The sequence below is a fragment of the Barbus barbus genome (genome assembly GCF_936440315.1).
Source record: "Barbus barbus genome assembly, chromosome: 12".
Classification (NCBI taxonomy): Eukaryota; Metazoa; Chordata; class Actinopteri; order Cypriniformes; family Cyprinidae; genus Barbus; species Barbus barbus.
This window is the reverse complement of record NC_136740.1, coordinates 19,839,846-19,854,993: the sequence shown is the minus strand read 5'-3', so window position 1 is coordinate 19,854,993 and position 15,148 is coordinate 19,839,846. Positions and strand designations below refer to the sequence as shown.

The window sequence follows — 15,148 nt, the reverse complement described above, 5'->3', positions numbered from 1 at the left end:
CCAAACTCAACGAATCAGATCTGAATCAAACAGGAGATAAATAATGAATGAAAGAATGAAGTAATCCACTGACATCTGGCCTTAGCAATGAAGGATCCGAAGGAGCGTACAACTTTAGATGTTGCCCAAAAGGCACAGATGTAGGCGATCCAAAAGGAAAGAACCCTTTAGCAAAATGTTAAACCCTCCAGATAAAGAGATTTCTTCCTGTTCATCCATTCAGCCTATTATTCCTCCATTCATCTTGATCTGTATCAGTCCGGCCACTCCGCCTTTGCTCTTTGAATCGGCCATCGAAGTCATCTATACTCAACAACAGAAACACAAAGATAAACATATCCCATAACACCAAGATGAAAGCAAAGATATCCTACAACATCTCAAACGGAGGATGAGCTCACATACATGCACACAGTCGATATTATCGAACATGCTGTGGTCTTTGTGGTGGGAGATTTAGTGACATTACCTACCAGTGACAGGCCTCATCGCGAGGTCATTCATCACAGTCGCACGTGCGGGTCGCCTGGCATGCGACCCATGATTGCAAAAAGACGCTCGATCACACTTTGGTGTAGCAATCACACGAAAAATCAATTCACCTGTGTACATTTGTGTACGCGTGTCAACTATTGAAGCTATCATCTCGCTTCTCCGTGTCCTTGAGGTACCAGATTCGCAGATGATTACAAATGGACAAGTTTATGAGCTCTCGCACACAAGCTGCAATTTCCGAAATAAATTTCGGTCAAGGTCTTGGTCCCAAGTGGCTAATTTCCTGCAACCTTTGTAACATTAGTCGCTTGGAATATGAGGAAGAGGAAAAGAAAGGCTGCTTTGTTCTCCATCATACCGAAAAGCAATTAATACAGTAATCCTGTTCCAGCAGGCCTTGGGGGAGAGCTGTATGTAAATGACCTGAAACAGGGAAGTGAGTGAGATGAAGTAAATTAGCTTAAGGCTGAGGGTAATAAATAAATATCCATGCTGATTAAAAAAAACTCACTAACACGTCTCTCCAATGCAGGTCAGCCACATTCATTGGGCAGAGGGGGGAAAAATTAAAGTCTAATTTCCTTTTCTCAAGGTGACCTTTCATGTCCAATAAAAAGATATATAACAATTTCTTCAGGCTTCAGACACCACACATACGCATTCATTAAGCCTTCAAATGTGCTGACAATGAAGAACGCAGCTTGAAATAAAGATTCATAACTAATATTCTTCTTATTAAAAATTCTGTTCTGCTATGACTTGCTGGATTAAACCATCTATCTCCTGGATGTGTCCTTCTACCCTAACAGTGCTGTGGAAGATATTTTGAAGTGTAGTTTGTTAAGATACACATAAGTTAAAGTACTAGATATGTGGTGGCACAAGCTAGATATGATACAGTAGCACAAGCTACTGAAACACTGGCATTAAACAGCATTCGAACAGATTTATTTGCACTGAACGCCCCCGATAAAACTAGAAAAACAGCATAATTTAACAATATACTTGAGTAAAACAGTAACTAAGCAGCAGCACTGCTTAAACATTATTAATTTGTAAGATTATTTACCATAAAATATCATATTCATTTGTATCACTACACAAAGAATGAAGCCTGCAAAGTGACTCGAGTCTTTTTACTAAATTTGCAAATTTAAATGAACCAATTCAGTGCATTGATTCACTAGTTTGTTTACTACCCCAAAAAAATCGATTCCTTTTTTCTTTATGTAAATTGGAGCTGTTTTTTTTTTTTGGAAGCACACCATTAATTTACACTAAATACCACCAACACAAAATGTAAAACTTAATACTATCAATAAACACTCTTAATATCAACAAAAGTAGAAATCATCAATTTACATTCCAACAGAAGCGTTTGACTAAATACAATTTAAGATTATTATTATAATCTCATATTTTGTATATAGCAACAAAAAGTAGACTGCAAAAGGTCCAACGTTATTCAGTGAATCAGAATTTAATTATTTGAGTGACAAATCATACTTTTTCATGTTACGCATAAATCATAAAGCACATTTGAGCACATTTTTACACTCTGATGTGCATGCACAATACTTTTAGAATCACAAAAAAAGTTTTAAAATGCTTTAAAATCTGTAGCATTTTATAATGTCACACTGCTACTTGTTGAAAAAAAAAAACTTTTTCCATGCTACTCAGAAATGTACAAGTTAGCATTGATAAAAAAATGCAAAAGATAGTTTGTTACTCCCCAACACAGGCTCATACAGGAGCAAAAAATTATTTGGAAGAAGAATTCAGACATGATAAAAAGTTGATGTGGGAACCAGAGTGAGCTTGTGAAATGCACTTCACTCACTTAATCAGTGGCCTTGCCCTGCGCTGTCAATATGGCTGATCACACCGGTTTTTCCACATTACGTTAACAACTTCATGAGCTCTGCTGAGCACAGTATTAATCTCTGGCGAAACCCTGCTTTACACCCTGATCGATACACGCTGTCTGTCCTGCCTGCGGCACGAAGACTGTGGGAAACACTGTTTTGGAATCCGGTCAAACCTTTCACCACGCATTTCACACACACACACGGGATCAAAACGAACACCGGCTATTTTTAAGATGTAACACCCTTAAAGTGAAGCAAGAGAAGCAATGTGGCCAAAGTGAGAAAAAAATGGAAAAGCAAAGTAAACTTATCAGAGGCAGCCAGCTTGGCAGAACAAAAGTACATTGCAACGCAACAGGTAGAAAGCGCAGAAAAACAGCAGTCGTGTTGCAAAGTTTAAACAAGGAGTCATTTTACCTCAGCATAAAACACATCTGTATGTGGGTGTCTGTAATGTAACATGCTATTTTGTAACCAGACTTGCAATTAGAGCATTGAAGCTTAACCAAGTTTGCCACTTTTTTTGTAAGAAACTGCTTTTCTCACTCTCTCGGAAAGGTACAGGTCTAATACAACTCACTGGGAGGCCACTTAAGCTAATTGGCAGGTTTTGTGGGCATGGGTTGGTACTCAAAATAGCCTAGACCACCTTCCTTCTCATCTTGTATAAATGGCTCCTTCACATAATTTCCTTATTCCAATCAGGCCTTAAAATAAGCCAGGCCTCCCCCACAAAGACGGCGAAGTGCTCTTTTAAATTAGAGTAATGAGACAAATGACTTGAGAGCAAATGAAGGAGAAAGCAAATGAGTTAGGAATTAGAAGAGAAGGAAAGGATCCGAGTAAGTCAAATTCATTGTCACGCACCCATTGTGTCCCAATCCGCTCCCTAGTTCAGTAATGTGCTGCTCAGGAGTCAGCCGCTTTTTGAGGCTGTCCCATTGTCCAAATCACTCTAAGCAGAGAAATGTTCACGCCCCAGAAATTCCCAGAATGCACCCACCGTGAAACTAGCAATATTTACTTACTAGAAATGTCACCATTCCTTCTTAAGTATTTAAAATTGTTTCTTCAAGTGACCTTTCATTCCTATTCCCTAAAATGCATGACAGGGAAACAATTATGCAAATTTGTGTTTTAGTAAAAGATAGAAGACCAGAGATGAAACCATATTAAAATTCTTGCCAATATGTGACCCTGGACCACAAAACCAGTCATAAGGGTCAATTTATAGAAATTGAGATTTATACATCATCTGAAAGCTGAATAAATAAGCTTTCCACTGATGTGTGGTTTGTTAGGATAGGGCAATATTTGACCGAGATACAAATCTCTGGAAATCTCTGAAATCTGGAATCTGAGTGTGCAAAAAAAACCAAAAAAAACAAATTGAGAGAAAATCGCCTTTAAAGTTGCATAAATTAAGTTCTTAGCAATGCATATTACTAATCAAAAATTAAGTTAAGTTTTGATGTATTTACAGTTGGAAACTTACAAAATATCTTCATGGAACATGATTTTTACTTAATGTCCTAAATGTATCCATACAATGTATTTTTTGGCTATTGCTACAAATATACCCCAGCGACTTATGACTGGATTTGTGGTCCAGGGTCACATATGGATAAGCCAATAATTACTTGCATGTCATGGCTGATAATTGCTAAATTAAACTTTTTATACTATCATGTACAGACAAATTAAATGAATTAATTTATAAAGTAAAATGAACACTTACAATGCTACAATTTAAGTACAATTACACACAATTCAAATCTTTGGCCAATACAAATGACCTACTAATTATTTTCATAAGCTGATACCAGATAAATGCTAATATTAAGAATAGCGCAGGAATAAAACACTAAACTAAAATCAACCATTATGTAGGCAACAACATTATTTAATAAAATATGAAAAATATATATTTTTATATTACATTTCAGAAAAGACTTAAGTTTTATATTTTTAAAGTTTTAAAGATTTTCAACTATTAGTATTAAGATAAAAATTTACTTTGAGTGGTAGATGACACTAAAGGTAATCTTAATGTAAATATATAGGGGACATGAACATGCATAATTAAATATTCAATACTGACTGTTATTAATAAATAAAAAATCCTTCTAATATTGGGTTTAACCAATTTTACTGCTAATATATGTTATATCCTCAAAATAAAATACCTTTTTTTTATGTTTATTTATGTAGAGATTTTGGTGTTTTTATTAATATTGTAAAAATGTTGTGCTTCGTTGTGTGATGTTTAATGTCTAAATTGCCATTTTTAAAAACTCAAGAAAAGCACATTTTCATAATGTCAGTTTACTTTTTACATCTACAATGAAGGTGCACAACAATGTTGATAAATAACAGCAACTTGTACTTGTGACACAGCCAGGTCACAGGTGATGAAGTCATCAATCTCCCAAACTTCAGTGCATCAAGGGTCTTGTTAGTACTTACCCTTGTTCACAATGTCCTGAATTACATCATAGGCAATTAGGGAGCAGAATGAAACACAACCAGTCTTCATTTAGACTTCTATTCAGCTAGAGTCCATTGCATAACTGAGGGCAAGAGTAAAGTAAATGAGCAAGAGTTGTTTACTTCAAACTTTTAAAAGTACGCCAACTTAAATTACCAAGGTGCCCTCTTTATCTGAGCTAAATCACAGTAGGGTGGTTCACATCTCCTAAGCGAGCCAAAGCTTTGTCACCACAGTCGCCGTTAAGCTAATTGCTTTTATAGAATCTGAATAGTGATGAGACAAGAGTCTTCTCTTTCTGTCTTTGTTGAGACAGACAGATCTGGCATCTAAAAGGCTGAGGCTCAGTTCTTCAATGCTTTCAGCCAGGGTCACATGTCATTGGCAGATCTGAGTCTGTAAAACAGAATACAGCATGTCCATGAGCTCAGACACCAAACTACGCCAAAAATAAGGATACATTTAAAAATACAGAATGAGAGAATTAGATAGTGTTCCGTATTAATGAAGTTTCTAAGAATAAGAAAAATTATACGAGAGATATTTCTAGGTCTGTTTTGCTTTGTATTCTATTCTGTCTGTGATTAGAGAAGACAAGGTTGAATCTGATCCCAGACCTGCTGTATTTTCTATGAACACAGTGCCTGCCTCCCTCAGAGACATCTTGAAGCAAGGCTTTCCTCTTCATTTACATTTTCGTGCAACATAACAAATGTCATCCTCAAGGATCTCTGCATAAAACAGGCTGTATTAACCTCATTCGTTTCATTTTCATGAATTTGCCACTCCTTTGTGTTTGTGAATCCTCACAGCAGCAGTTGTGGAGTCCCTGCCTCCCTGAGCACAACACGAGTTCAAACATCAGCATCACAGTGCATCCCCGGGTCCAAAACTAACTTTCTTTTTGGCCAGGTAGTAAAGGTGAACAAGTTCTTGGCTACACAAGAGTTACAGTCTGATAAAATTAGTTGTTTTATCATGTAGATTACCTCAGGAGGAACAAGAAGGTTATTCTAAAAATAAACAAACCTAGAGGTTTTCACATATGATCCAGGTACACTAAACTGTGTCAGTCATGTGGGATATACAGATTTGAATCTGTGTCAGTATAACATAACATATAACATAACATTTTCTTTCATCAAAGAATCCTGAAAAAATGTTTCACAATAAAATGAAGTCAACATTAATAAGAAGAATGTTTCTTGAGCGCCAAATAAGCAAATTAGAATGTTTTCTGAAGGGCCGTGTGACATATGACTGCTGAAAATTCAGCTTTGCCATCACAAGAATAAATTACATTTTAAAATATAGTAAAATAATAGATCCCAACACTACTGTTTTTTACTGTATTTCTGATCAAATAAATAAAGCCTTGGTGAATATAAAACTCGACTTTCAAAAAAATCTTTTGAACTTTTGTAGTATGACATTAATCAGATATAATTAAATAATAACAAATGTTAACAAATTTTTGAAAAATGAAGTTTATATTTTAAACAAGAAAATTACACTTACATGGATAGTTTACCTAAAAAATAAAAATCTGTCATTAATTACGCACCCTCATGTCGTTTCAAACCCGTAAGACCTTTGTTCATCTTCAGAACACAAATTAACATATTTTTGATGAAATCCGAGAGCTTTCTGACCCTCCATAGACGGCAACACAACTGACATGTTCAAGGCCCAAAAAGGTAGTAAAGACATTGTTAAAAATAGTCCATGTGACATCAGTGGTTTAACCCGTAATGATACAAAGCTACGAGAATACTTTTTGTGTGCAAAGAAAACTAAATTAATGACTTTATTCAACAATTTCTACTCTTCCGGATTTCATCAAAAATATCTTAATTTGTGTTCTGAAGATGAACAAAGGTTTTACGGGATTGGAATGACATGAGGGTGAGTAATGACAGAATTTTCATTTTTGGGTGAACTATCCCTTTAATACATTTAATTCAAGACATTCTCTCAAAGAGAATGTATTATTTAAAAGTGTCTGTATTATAAAAAAAAAAAAAAGATGTGATCTAGTAAAATATATCGCCTACATCTGGATTTCCACAACTTTAGCCTACAGTTGCTTCACCCTCCGCCTATGATAGAGTAGAAATATACCGTACAAGAAAGAAATGACCTCTGACTCTTACAGAAAACGTAAAATGTATTTTATGACACATAACTGCATAGAGGGATGCAACAGGGTTGTGTTCAAAGTCTTGCCTTGTGCTGACAGAAATAAAGAGAGAGGGGACATTCATAATTCAAAGATGGGTGGTGGTGGTGGAGGGGGTTAATCCCTCTCCATCTGCCTAACAGCACATCTCTCTCCATCAACACAGGCCTCAGATCCACCTGCACTGAACCAGGGGCTCTCAGCTAAAGATTTGGGCTGACCTGCATGAAGGCTCCCTGCAGACTTTACCTCTCTGTCTTCCAAATCGCCAATGTCTGACTTTGAAGTTTCCAGAAGGAGAGACTCCGAGGGGCCTGCAATCTCACCAGCATGGCTGTTCTCAGGATTAAGGGACACAGATGAGGCAGGAGGTGCTTCCTGCCTCCAAATGTGCAAGCCCCCCCCAATCGCCAGCGCTGATGGATTAACAAACAAACTAAAGGCAGCAGAAAATACACACAATGCACAAACAAAGTGTAATGTGGCACTGGGTCCTAAGAAACCAATTTGTGAATAAGAACAGAAGGAGGGGGGACGCTGCTTTGGTGCATGACTCCCCTTTTATCTTCCTCTTCCTGCTACTCTACTTGTTCTTTTGACGCCATTTTCAGTTCTGCACACCAAAAAAGGAACTCAATCTAAAAACTCAAGAAGCTTCTTATAAGGCTTATAAAGGAATATTCACTTTGCATAATTTGCAAATTTCTGTTGTATTATTGACATACACAGTACAGTGAACAAAAAAGAAAGCCCCCTTAGCAATTGCCTATTCGGAGAACAAAATGGTTGCAACATTTCAAACAAAATGACATGCTGCTCAAAGGGAACCCAAGTGAAAATTTCATTGAGTGAAATTGTCTAACACGGACTCTCATCACCCCTGAGGCAAAAGTAAATGTCTAATATCTGGCTAGACAACGTTAAACAATAATAACGGCAATCAAACACCACCTGTAATTTGATATGAGCCTTTGTTTCTTTTCAGTACTTTGGATGCCAACTTGATTCTGTTTTGGATTATTGTCCTGCTGTATCACACAATTACACTTAAGCTTCAACTCATGGTCAGATGCCCAGACATATGGTTGAATACACGCTCCTGTGAACGATAACAAGTCACAGAGGCCACCACAGACAGCAATGCCACAACCATAATGCCACTGTACACATCACATTCTTACAGTATGATGCTGTATTTGCTATTTACATTTTCACTCATCTGACCATAGAATAAACCAAGGTCTTGGGATCACCACATGCTTTTCGTTAACAAACATGATGTGAGCTTTGATGTTCTTCTTGGTGAGCAGAAGTTTTCACCTTGATACTCTTCCTTAAAGTCCATTTTTCACAGTCCCTTTCCTATTGCAGAGTCATGAACCATGACCTTCTCTGATGCAAGAGAAGCTTGTAGGTTCTTTGAAAGTTTTTCTGTGATAATTTGAAGCTTTCCAGATGACTGCTTTTGGGAATATTCACCACTAAGAGTCTCTGACTCCAATTTAATTTCAAAGACTAAGGGGGCAAATACTTTTGCACAAAGACAAGACTGGTGATTTATTACTTTTTTATTATTAAAATATAAATAAATTGTGTCCTTTACTCATCCTCATGTCATTCCAAATCTTTATGACTGACTACTGGGGAACACAAAAGATGATATTTTGAAGAATGTTAGTGACTAAACAGTTTGTAAGGACAGAAAATACAATGGAAGTCAAGGGAAACCAAAACTTTGCATTCCACAGAAGTCAGCCAGTCATACAGTTTTGGAACAACATGAGGGTGAAAAAAATGATGACAGAGTTTTCATATTTGTGTGGGCTATCCCTTGAAATAAACCACATGATGACAAATATACACTTTGTGTTTGCCATGTTTCCTTTGCATGTATTTTTGTTGTGAATGCATGAATAAATTCAGGTAGAAAAATATGTAAAAATCAGGCTAAAAAATTTTCAGGCCAATATACCTGGAATGTGCACACTCATGATAAACACACATTTACAAATCAACAGAGCAAGTGCACCTGATTCTAGCAAGGTTTTTACAACGATCCCAGCCAAACGCTTATTGGTGGAGTGGAAGGGTGGAGGGGAGCAGGACTGATGGGCAGTTTGCCTGAGCTCAGTGCACAGCTGCAGGGCCTGCGGGCAGACAGATAGAGCCCTGCTACAGCAGGTGCTGACATTAATGAGAGTGATAAACCATGAGAGAGAATTTATAAATCAGTAAAAATCTATGGTGGACCAAACCCTCTGCTGGCATCTGCCCATTCAGCTGACCTGTGGTTAAATAAACCTCTTATGAGGGGAAGGGTATTTGTTGGAAAATTACATGGAGCCAGAATTGACGATTATTTCGATTGTCAGGTAGGCTTGAGGCTTCAATGAATTGTTGTTTTTGAGCCTGCCGGAAAGCCATCAATTCATTTGACTCAAACTAAGCTCACCTCTGTCTTTTGTATCACCAAGTGTTTAATCAGCTATCTTTTGAGATTGTAAAGTAAATTGTACTTTGATGAATTTGAATTAAGATTCAAAACTGGAAGAACACAACATGGGCTCAACATCTGTACTGAGATCAAAGAACATCTATCAGCGTCTCTTACGGTGTCAATGTCACTCCATATTGTAAAATGAAGGTGAAAATCTGAATGAATGGTGCTATGAGGTGTTGAAGAAAACAGAGACTGAAAGAGAATGGATACCAGGAACCATTAGCAGGGCACATATCTGTGACCACAAGTGTTTACTTGGAAAAAATTAAAATAAATAATAAATCGGTAGACATTGCCCTTGGTAAAAGTGTTAACAGTGCTAAAAGCAATCAAGCCATTAGAAAATAGATGTCCCCTGAAGAAAACACACAACAATGACTAACAATGACAATAGAGAATAAAGAAGTATAACTACATGAATCAGATGATATGACGGCTAAAACAAGATTAGGACTGATTACTGTTGATTATTTATCTTGATATTGTAAGTGTGATAATTAATGCAGATTTGTAGTTAAATATATTAAATATAATAATTATTTTGTGCAGCCTCACGACAATTTACCAGGAAAACCATAGATACGAGTGAAGCAAGACACGTTGATAAAATCAGTTATCACATGATATATATGGAAATATAAATGCCTATATTTGATATATATTAATAACTTGCATTACCTTTGCTGTCATATAACTCTTACTTAAAATTAATCTTTAAAAACATTCAAAAAGCACTAAAATCTCAAAATGAATATCCATTTTTTAAACTGTACATTATAATGTTGTGAATTCATTAGAATCATTTAAAATGACTGATTTAGTGTTAAAATAGGAATAAAATTTTATAGAATTTTAATATTGGATATGTGTCAGTTATCAGCTTATAAAAAATTATTAGTGGCTTATCAGTATTGGAAAATTTAAATTATAATGTTGTGCATCCTAATGTAGGACAAGTGTATCATACAGTAAAAAAAAAAAATGCTGTGAACAATACTTCACACAATTAACGGCACTCGTAATAGTAATTGTGATTATTTTTGATTAATCATGTAGGCATTAAAACCCAAATTTAAACAAACTTTTAAATCGAGAGAGAAAAAAAAACAATCCCCATTTCCTCGCATCTTTCTAAACCCACATCTGGGAGCAGAATTCTGGGTAAAATAATGCACAGCAGCTGAAGCTGGCATACGTGCTTATAAATCTTAGCATTGCCGACTTGCTAAAGATCCCCTCCATCAAGTCTGCATCAGCTGACCCCAATTATAATTCTGCCACCCTTTTCTGTCCGAGCACAGAGCTGAATGTGATTAGTCATATCTTATGGCGTATCTCCATTGTCATGGACAGTCTGGTGGACTTGAACTCGTCTTTGTTCGAATACACATTGGGTGATAAACTACACTGGGAATAGCGATAGCAGCTAAACGATGGAGCACATAATGGCTCCATATGGCACATCTAAATAAAACAACCATAAGCTGTCAGAGCGATGCAGCCGCTCCACGGAGCGGCAGAAAGGTGGAAGCGCCGGAGGACGCCTATGATGTTTAGCTTTCCACAGGGCCCAAGGTCAAACGCAACCCTGCATCTGGCCAGCCATCTGCTCCCTGCAGCCGGCCAACAGAGCCTGTCACCACCAGCCCTGCGTCCAGTGTTGTGGGATGTGACTTGATCTCTAAGGGATATCTGGGTAGACAGGGGGCATGAGTAAAAGGGCCTTGCACAGGTGCGCTGTGATGCATGCGTTTTTCCAGCAGATTTTTTCCCACTCTTCATGTCAAGTCTCCCGTCTCATCTGTTTTGTCTTCTCTTAAGTGATCTCTCTCCGATTCCGTCGTCTGCTTGTTTCTCTTTTCTGAAGTGTTTGAAAATCTGCCCACCTCCCTTTTACCCTCTCCAACTGTGATACTTTTCTATCGTTTGTCGCCTGCTCGCCGTGAGACTTGATTTAAACAGATTGTCTGACAGACTGTCAGATGTTTCTTTTAAATTATATTTGTATTCTTCTAAAAATTGACAGACGTTGTCCCCCACGCGACGGCCTCGGGTGAATAGTCCAGCCAAAATAATGAAGTTGGATGATATTTCAATTTTCTGTCAAATCAACTCATTGTCCTTCAGAGAGGCTCAACTCTACTTCAAGCAAATTTCAACAAAAGAGCAGGACGTGATGAGAAAACTGAATAAACCATTCAAGTGACTTTGATCAGTTCAACAAACTTCATGCCATAGGTTCTTACCTCAAAAGATGATCCAATCAGACAGCAGGACCGCAGTCAGGTGATTAAGCTGAGGGTAAAGTGCTGGGTCGCATTAAGGAAGTTGTGACATTCCACAACAGACCTAAGAACAAAGACAAAAATGTATAAAACTTTTGAGTTGACCATAACGGAGTTTCAATGCACACTTTGTGCAATAAATAAAAATAAAAAGTTCACTCATAAAATTCACTAGTTTTGTAAGTTTGGGGTCGGTAAGCTTTTTTGAAAAAAAGAAATAGTCTCTTATGCTCAAAGAGGCTGCACTTATTTGATCAAAAACACAGCAAAATGGTAATATTATGAGATATCATATAAAATTGAAAGTAACTGTTTTAATAATAATTTAAGAATTGATTTTATATATACTTGAAATTGAAATTTATTCCTGTGATTGCAATGTTAAGAAGATAGTAAACCAGTCTTAAGAGTCACATGATCCTTCAGAAATCGTTCTAATATCGTGATTTGGTTTGCTCAATAGGCTAAACGTTTTTTTGTTATGATCAATAGTAAAAAAGTTGTGCTGCTTAATATTTTTGCTAAAACCATGAAACTTTAAGGATTCTCTGATGAATAAAAAAAATCCAAAAGACCAGAATTTATTGGAAATAGAGATTGTTTTGTTAACATAAATGCTATTTACTGTACTTAAATTTCCATCACTTTTGATCAATCTCATGCATCCTTGCGGAATAAAAAATATTTAATTCATTAAAACATAAGATAATAAATATAAGTATAGACAGACAGGGGGATAAGTATAGCCAATGCCTTACTTTCAAATACTACTGCTACTACTATTAATAATAATTGTCAAATTATAATGGATTATCATAATTTTCACGATTGAAAGTCTGGGTCTGGGAAGAAAAAGAAGAAAAAATCTTTAGTTATCTGAAATTAGCAACGTTCTAAATGTAATAAATGAACAAACAAACAAAAACACCAAGACCTTGGGACACAAAGTGGCCAAAATGTTAAAAAACATGACAACTATAGAAAACACCAAAAAAAAAAACAGCAAACTCTGTTGCATATGAAGAACATTTTCTCATCTATTGTCTCCACAGACAAACAAATGAGGCTTTTTCATTCATAGAACGTCTGTTTGTGTGATCTGCACATACCAGTTAATGAAGCTATAGACTGTCATCTCAGGACTGGGACACTTAGACACCGAGCCAAAACTAACAGAACAAGCGCTCAGAGAAAACAATGTCTTTGCTGAGATGATGATGAAGGCGCTTTTCACTTAACATTCATTATGGGCAGATTTCTAACCAAATCTCTACAAATCCACCATCAGAAGCTGCCCAAATCTCAGGGCATCTCAGAGCGCAATCTGCTCTTCCAATCTGCCGTGTGAGAATGAGACACTAGCTCAAGCCAGCTCCTTACTGACAGACCCCGAGTCTCCACAAATCTCCCCGCCTGTCTCCGCTGCATTTCCTTATTCTCTTGGTCAGTCCGTCTGTCTCTCTTTATCTCCCTCCATGTCACTCTCTCTTTCGCTCCATGCACCTTATTCTCTATCTGTCTCTCGCCCCAGTTTGCTTTGCATAAAAACAGTCTGCAGACACAGAGGAAATGCAGTACTCCAGCTGCCAGTATCACCAGAGAGTAATATGAATTACAAAAAAGAAAAATTGATCTAATAACAGCCATGTTTAAAATTTAAAAATGATCTTCAACTTGCAAATCCCCTTCAGGGCAGTGTGAATTAGTTATGCTCATGTAGAGCGGCCTCTTAATTCGACGAATTCTGCAGCACTACCTGCATTTGTTAAATGGCTTTCATATAGCTCAAGTAGTAATGAGTGTGTGAAAGTGGCAATTATACAAACATTCAATATTTAGAAAGCATTTTATCACTTCTTGTTCGATTTAAAGTGACAGTCAGAAAACCAGAATCACCTGGTCAGTGCCGGACAGAAATCTCCTCTGCGTGTACTCTCAAAGCTTCTCAAAGCAAAAGATTGCATTTGGGTGAAATCCAAAGCTCAGTGTGGAAAATCCAAGATAAAATCTGGCATTTAAATTGGTAGTTCACTCAAAAATCTAAATTCTGTAATTATTTACTCACTCTCATGCCGTTCCAAACCCATATGCTGTTTACTTTTTTTCTGTGGAACAAATAGAGATATTTTTGAAGAATCTTCACACAGGTCTTTATAGTGAGACTGTTAAGGATAAAAAGTCTTTAATGTAGTCAAACTTGTGTGCAATATTTCAAGTCATTTTGTGAGGAACAGACAGATATTTAGTACGTTATACACAAACGCAATTCACTGGAAACGAATCACCGAGTTGGATTCAAGAAACGGATCAATCTAATTAGTTCATGAATCACTCTTTTGAGCCAGTTCTTTCCACTATACTGAACCTTTCCATAAATCGAACAAAACAGTTCATTCAGGAACACAACTGATTCCACTCTCTAGTTCAACTCCATCATTCACAGTGGTTAACAACTCACTGGAAGGGATTATTGAAGATTGTTACTAAATAACAATGTAAATTTCACGCAAAATTTTTGAATGACATCAAAAGACCTGGAACATTATTCACATGTTGTATGGTCTTTTACGGTGCTTTTTTTCTCCATTTTTGGAGGAGGAGGTGGTCACTATGACCTGTTATTATATGGAAACGGCCTTCATAAATTTTGTTCAGCATATGGTTTTGGAACCACATGAGGATGATTAAAAATTATAGAGCCTTCATTTTTTGAGTGAACTATTTCTTTAACAACTTGTTTACATTTTTTCTTCATTAGCTGTTTTTTAAAGCATCATAAATTCAATCGCAACAGCCTTTGCACCTTCAGAGCCAGCACCACAAAGTATACCATGTCTGGATCAATGCAAAAAAAAAAATTCAATACAGTACAACTAGTGCTGAGGACCAGGAAACCTGATCTTAGATCAGCATTTCAACACAAGAATGTTTCTCCAAGCACAGTCCTCGTAAACCCACTGTCTACAGCGAGCAGAATACGGGTGGCGTTCTGCCAACATTCCTCAAAGGCTTTTAAAGCACAAACCCTGATAAGAACCCTGGCCAGCTGGTCACCCTTCGCTCCTCAGAGTTCATGCCGAGGCTGTCGGGGAGGAAAGAGCTAACAGCTAAACCATCCATTCTGTATTTTTCCCAACATCATCTTATAAAAAAAAACTCAAGTTTAAAAGTCAAAGTGTCCATGATGCAGATACGTTTTACATTACTTTAGCCTGGAGCACACTGAACAGAATAGTAGAAAAACAACTTAAGTGCATCAATAACAGTATATTTAGAGGTTACGTGATGCTTTTTAGGAGTTCAGCCAGAGCTTTACTGCCAGTTAGTCCA

General features: G+C 36.9%; 1 protein-coding gene across 1 annotated transcript in view; it reads right to left on the bottom strand.

Annotated features, from left to right (window-relative positions):
• The window catches only part of LOC306877886 (semaphorin-6D-like), a 160,571-nt gene that overhangs the window by 124,870 nt on the left and 20,553 nt on the right, over nt 1-15,148 (bottom strand). The window contains exon 2 of the mRNA XM_079429903.1: nt 11,780-11,882. The gene's annotated coding sequence lies outside the window, so the exon portion shown is untranslated. The remainder of the gene's footprint in view (nt 1-11,779; nt 11,883-15,148) is intronic.